The 6,372-nt window shown below is 37.4% G+C and overlaps 1 non-coding gene across 1 annotated transcript; it reads left to right on the top strand.

The window, feature by feature from the left end:
• Positions 1-1,281: 1,281 nt before the first annotated feature.
• On the top strand, positions 1,282-1,385 carry LOC112761058 (small nucleolar RNA R71). Its single transcript, XR_003181467.1, has one exon. It is a non-coding gene; the product is annotated as a small nucleolar RNA R71 (small nucleolar RNA).
• The last annotated feature ends 4,987 nt before the right edge of the window (positions 1,386-6,372 follow it).

Genomic DNA, 6,372 nt, shown 5'->3' with positions numbered 1-6,372 from the left:
CTTGAACTGTCTGCCATCTCTAATGAGATTTTAGCAGCTTGCACCTCAAATATTCCAAGTTTCTCCATTACAGAGAGTGGCATGAGGTTTATCCCTGAACCAAGGTCACACAGAGCCTTAAAGATCATGGTGCCTATAGTACAAGGTATTATGAACTTTTCAGGATCCTGTCTCTTCTGAGGCAATGTCAGTTAATCCAGATCACTTAGTTCATTGATGAACAAGGGAGGTTCAACTTCCCAAGTATCAATACTAAATAATTTGGCATTCAGCTTCATGATTGCACCAAGGAACTTGGCAGCTTGCTCTTCAGTAACATCCTCATTCTCTTCAGAAGAGGAATACTCATCAGAGCTCATGAAGGGCATAAGGAGGTTCAATGGAATCTCTATGGTCTCTAGATGAGCCTCAGAGTCCTTTGGTTCCTCAGAGGGAAGCTCCTTATTGATCACTGGACGTCCCAGGAGGTCTTCCTCCTTGGGATTCACGTCCTCCACTCCCCTTGTAGGTTCGGCCATGGTGCTTATGTCAATGGCCTTGCACTCTCCTTTTGGATTTTCTTCTGTATTGCTTGGGAGAGTACTAGGAGGGATTTCAGTGATCCTTTTACTCAGCTGGCCCACTTGTGCTTCCAAATTTCTAATGGAAGACCTGGTTTCATTCATGAAACTCATAGTGGCCTTAGATAGATCAGAGACTAGATTTGCTAAATTAGAAGTATTTTGTTCAGAGTTCTCTGTCTGTTGCTGAGTGGATGATGGAAAAGGCTTGCTATTGCTAAACCTATTTCTTCCACCATTATTAAAGCCTTGTTGAGGCTTTTGATCCTTCCATGAGAAATTTGGATGATTTCTCCATGTTGAGTTATAGGTGTTTCCATAAGGTTCACCTAAGTAATTCACCTCTGCTATTGCAAGGTTTTCAGGATCATAAGCTTCTTCTTCATAAGAAGCCTCTTGAGTACTGTTGGATGCAGCTTGCATTCCATTCAGACTCTGAGATATCATATTGACTTGCCGAGTCAATATTTTATTCTGAGCCAATATGGCATTCAGAGTATCAACTTCAAGAACTCCCTTCTTCATAGGCGTCCCATTATTCACAGGATTCCTTTCAGAAGTGTACATGAACTGGTTATTTGCAACCATGTCAATGAGTTCTTGAGCTTCTGCAGGCGTTTTCTTTAGGTGAATGGATCCACCTGCAGAAGTATCCAATGACATCTTTGATAACTCAGATAAACCATCATAGAATATATCCAGGATGGTCCATTCTGAAAGTATGTCAGAAGGACACTTTTTGGTCAGTCCTTTGTATTTCTCCCAAGCTTCATAGAGGGATTCACCTTCTTTCTGTCTGAAGGTTTGAACATCCACTCTAAGCTTGCTCAGCTTTTGAGGAGGAAAGAACTTGGCTAAGAAAGCCTTGACCAGCTTATCCCAAGAGTTCAGGCTATCCTTAGGTTGAGAGTCCAACCATATTCTAGCTCTGTCTCTTACAGCAAATGGGAAAAGCCTGAGCCTGTAGACTTCAGGATCTACTCCATTAGACTTAACAGTATCACAGATCTGCAAGAATTCAGTTAAGAACTGAAAAGGATCTTCAGATGGAAGTCCATGAAACTTGCAATTCTGCTGCATCAGAGAAACTAATTGAGGTTTCAGCTCAAAGTTGTTTGCTCCAATGGCAGGAATGGAGATGCTTCTTCCATGTAAATTGGAATTAGGTGCAGTAAAGTCACCAAGCATCTTCCTTACATTATTATTATTTTTGGCTGCCATCTCCTCTTCCTGTTCAAAAATTTCTGAAAGGTTATCTCTGGATTGTTGTATTTTAGCTTCTCTTAGTTTCCTTTTCAGAGTCCTTTCAGGTTCTGGATCTGCTTCCACAAGAATGTTCTTATCCTTGTTCCTGCTCATATGACAAAGAAGAGGGCACAGAAAAAATAATAATAATAATATGGATCCTTTATACCACAGTATAGGGATCCCTATGTGAATAGAAGAAGAGGGGGAGACAAAGAATGTAATATAATGGAAGAAACACAACTGTGAGGAGGGTTGAGATATGAGATGAGATGTTAGTAGATGAATAAATAAATAGAATAAGATGAGAGAGAAGGAATTTTCGAAAATGGTTTTTGAAAAATGTTAGTATTTTTTTCGAAATTTTTTTTAAAATCAAAAATAAAAATAAGAATAATTAGTTAATTAAAAAGAAATTTTCGAAAAAGAGGGGATATATTTTCGAAAATTAGAGAGAGAGAGAGTTAGTTAGGTGGTTTTGAAAAAGTTAAGAAACAAACAAAAAGTTAGTTAGTTAGTTGAAACAAATTTTGAAAAGATAAGAAGTTAGGAAGTTAGAGAAGATATTTTGAAATCAAATTTTTGAAAAAGATAAGAAGATATTTTTGAAAAGATATGATTGAAATTGTTTTTGAAAAAGATTTGATTTTTAAAATCACAATTAATGACTTGATTCACAAGAAATCACAAGATATGATTCTAGAACTTAAAGTTTGAATCTTTCTTAACAAGCAAGTAACAAACTTGAAATTTTTGAATCAAAACATTAATTGTTATTGTTATTTTCGAAAATTTGGTATAAAAATAAGAAAAAAGATTTTTGAAAAATATTTTTAGAATTTTTGAAAATAACTAAGAAAAATGAAAAAGATTTGATTTTTGAAAAAGATTTTGAAAAAGATAAGATGTTCAAATTGAAAATTTGATTTGACTCATAAGAAACAATTTGATTTTAAAAATTTTTGAAAAAGTCAATCCAAATTTTCGAATTTGATGAGAGAAAAAGGGAAAGATATTTTTTTGATTTTTTTGAATTTTTATGATGCAAGAGAAAAACACTAAAATGATGCAATGAATGAAATTTTTAGCTCAAAACATGTGATGCATGCAAGAATGCTATGAATGTCAAGATGAACATCATAGACACAATTTTGAAAAATTTTTAATGCAAAGAAAACATGCAAGACACCAAACTTAGAATTCTTTAATGCTTAGACACTAAGAATTCGAGAATGCATATGATAAACATGAAAAGACACAAAACAAAAAATCATCAAGATCAAACAAGAAGACTTGTCAAGAACAACTTGAAGATCATGAAGAACACTATGAATGCATGAGAGTTTTCGAAAAATGCAAGATGAGTATGCAATTGACACCAAACTTATAACATGACTCAAGACTCAAACAAGAAACAAAAAAATATTTTTGATTTTTATGATTTTCTAATTTTTTTTGGTATTTTTCGAAAATTATATGAAAAAGAAAAAATAAGGATTCCAAAATTTTTAATATGAATTCCAGGAATCTTGCATTCTTAGTCTAAAGCTTCAGTCCAGGAATTAGACATGGCTCATTAGCCAGCCAAGCTTTCAATGAAGGCTCCAGTCCAAAACACTAGACATGGCCAATGGCCAGCCAAGCTTCAGCATTTAACACCAGAGTATATTGCTCTTGATAACAATTTGCTGCCTCAGTCCAAATAAATTTAGACATGGCTTTACAGCCAGCCAGGCTTCACATGCTTCATAAAACACTAGAATTCATTCTTAAAAATTTTGAATCTAAAAATTTTTTTTTCGAAAACAAAAGAAAAATTTTTTTGAAAGGAAAACAAAAAGAAAATTACCTAATCTGAGCAACAAGATGAACCGTCAGTTGTCCAAACTCAAACAATCCCCGGCAATGGCGCCAAAAACTTGGTGCATGAAATTGTGATGTCCAGGCTCAAACAATCCCTGGCAACGTGAGCAACTTGGTACGCGTAATCGTGATTACACTTTAATTATGTAAAATTCATGGCTCTTTCTTTCCCTGGCAGTGGCGCCAAGAACATGGTGCCAATACCATGGTTCACAACTTCGATACAACTAACCAACAAGTGCACTGGGTCGTCCAAGTAATACCTTACGTGAGTAAGGGTCGAATCCCACGGAGATTGTCGGTATGAAGCAAGCTATGGTCACCTTGCAAATCTCAGTTAGGCAGATATAAATTGATAATGATGTTTTCGAATAATAAATAATAGAATAGGGATAGAGGTACTAATGTAAATCATTGGTAGGAATTTCAGATAAGCGAATGGAGATGCTTTTCGTTCCTCTGAACCTCTGCTTTCCTGCTATCTTCATCCAGTCAGTCTTACTCCTTTCCATGGCTGGCTTTATGCAAGGGCATCACCGTTGTCAGTGGCTACATCCCCTCCTCTCAGTGAAAAATATGCTCACATGCTCTGTCACAGCACGGCTAATCATCTGTCGGTTCTCGATCATGCTGGAATAGGATTCACCCTCCTTTTGCGTCTGTCACTAACGCCCAGCACTCGCGAGTTTGAAGTTCATCACAGTCATTCAATCATTGAATCCTACTCGGAATACCACAGACAAGGTTTAGACTTTTCGGATTCTCTTGAATGCCACCATCATTCTAGCTTACGCCACGAAGATTCTGATTAGGAGATCTAAGAGATATTCATTCTAGCTTATTGCATGTAGAACGGAAGTGTTTGTCAGGCACGTGTTCATAGGGGAGAATGGTGATGAGCGTCACACATAATCATCACCTTCCTCATGTTCTTGGGTGCGAATGGATATCTTAGAAGCGAAATAAGATGAATTGAATAGAAAACAGTAGTACTTTGCATTAATCTTTGAGGAACAGCAGAGCTCCACACCTTAATCTATGGAGTGTAGAAACTCTACTGTTGAAAATATATAAGTGAAAGGTCCAGGCATGGCCGAGATGGCCAGCCCCCTTGGTCTAAGAACTATGCGTTCAAAGATGGTCAAAAAGACTCAAAGATGGTTCAAAAGATGTCTCATACAATAGTAAAAGGTCCTATTTATAATAAACTAGCTACTAGGGTTTACATGAGTAAGTAATTGATGCATAAATCCACTTCCGGGGCCCACTTGGTGTGTGTTTGGGCTGAGCTTGAGTTTTACACGTGTAGAGGTCTTTCTTGGAGTTTAATGCCAGCTTTTGTGCCAGTTTGGGCGTTCAACTCTGGTTTTGGCTCCTTTTCTGGCGCTGGACGCTAGATTTGGGTAGAAAGCTGGCGTTGAACGCCAGTTTACATCCTCTATTCTTGGCCAAAGTATGGACTTTTATATATTTCTAAAAAGCCCTAGATGTCTACTTTCCAACACAATTGGAAGCGTGCCATTTCGAGTTCTGTAGCTCCAGAAAATCCATTTTTAGTGCAGGGAGGTCAGAATCCAACAGCATCAGCAGTCCTTCTTCAACCTCTGAATCTGATTTTTGCTCAAGTCCCTCAATTTCAGCCAGAAAATACCTGAAATCACAAAAAAACACACAAACTCATAGTAAAGTCCAGAAATGTGAATTTAACATAAAAACTAAAGAAAACATCCCTAAAAGTAGCTAAATCCTACTAAAAACATACTAAAAACTATGCCAAAAAGCGTATAAATTATCCGCTCATCACCCCGCATCAAGTTTATGGCGCCGTTGCCGGGGATTGATTGTGCATCAACAATGATTAGATTGGAAGATCACTAGATTGAGCATTTTATTTTGTGAATTTCATTTTTCTGTTTGAGTGATTTACTTTTTGTTTTAGTTAAACTTCTTCCCTTCTCCCTCTACCCGTTTGTTTTTCTTTGTTATTTTCAATTCTGTTTGCTAATCCACTAACTGTTTGATATATTGCATCACCCACAACTAACAATAACTCTGACACAAATACTGTCTGCACCTATTTTCTCTGCTTGTACTTGTTGGTTGTATGACATGGAGAAGAAGCGGGGCTTCAACTTCCTTTAATTCTGAACCAGAGAGAACCTTCCTTAGACTAAGGAGGGAGGCAAGAGGAAAACGAGTAGTTGGTGCTGAAGAAGAAGAGGAACAGTTTGAGGAATACTTTGAACCAAACATGGAAGAAAACATGGAAAATCATCATGAAGAAGAGACTCACAACCATGGCAGAGGAGGTGGAGCAAATCATGCTGGGGAGGATAGAAAAGTTTTGGGCTCTTACATTAATCCAAACCCAGGAAATTGAGGAAGTAGCATCCAAAAGCCAACAATCCATGCCAACAACTTTGAACTTAAACCACAGCTCATCACCCTTGTTCAGAACAACTGTTCGTTTGGAGGAGGTGTTCAAGAAGATCCCAACCAACATTTGACCACCTTCCTGAGAATATGTGACACAGTGAAATCTAATGGCGTTCATCTTGACGCCTATAAATTGCTCTTATTTCCCTTCTCACTCAGAGACAAGGCAGCCAAGTGGCTAGAATCCTTCCCAAGGGAGAGCTTGACAACTTGGGAGGATGTGGTGAACAAATTCTTAGCAAGATTCTACCCTCCTCAACGAATCAAT

The sequence above is a fragment of the Arachis hypogaea genome, chromosome 16, assembly GCF_003086295.3.
Source record: "Arachis hypogaea cultivar Tifrunner chromosome 16, arahy.Tifrunner.gnm2.J5K5, whole genome shotgun sequence".
Taxonomy (NCBI): Eukaryota; Viridiplantae; Streptophyta; class Magnoliopsida; order Fabales; family Fabaceae; genus Arachis; species Arachis hypogaea.
This window is presented reverse-complemented; position numbering and strand designations above follow the sequence as displayed.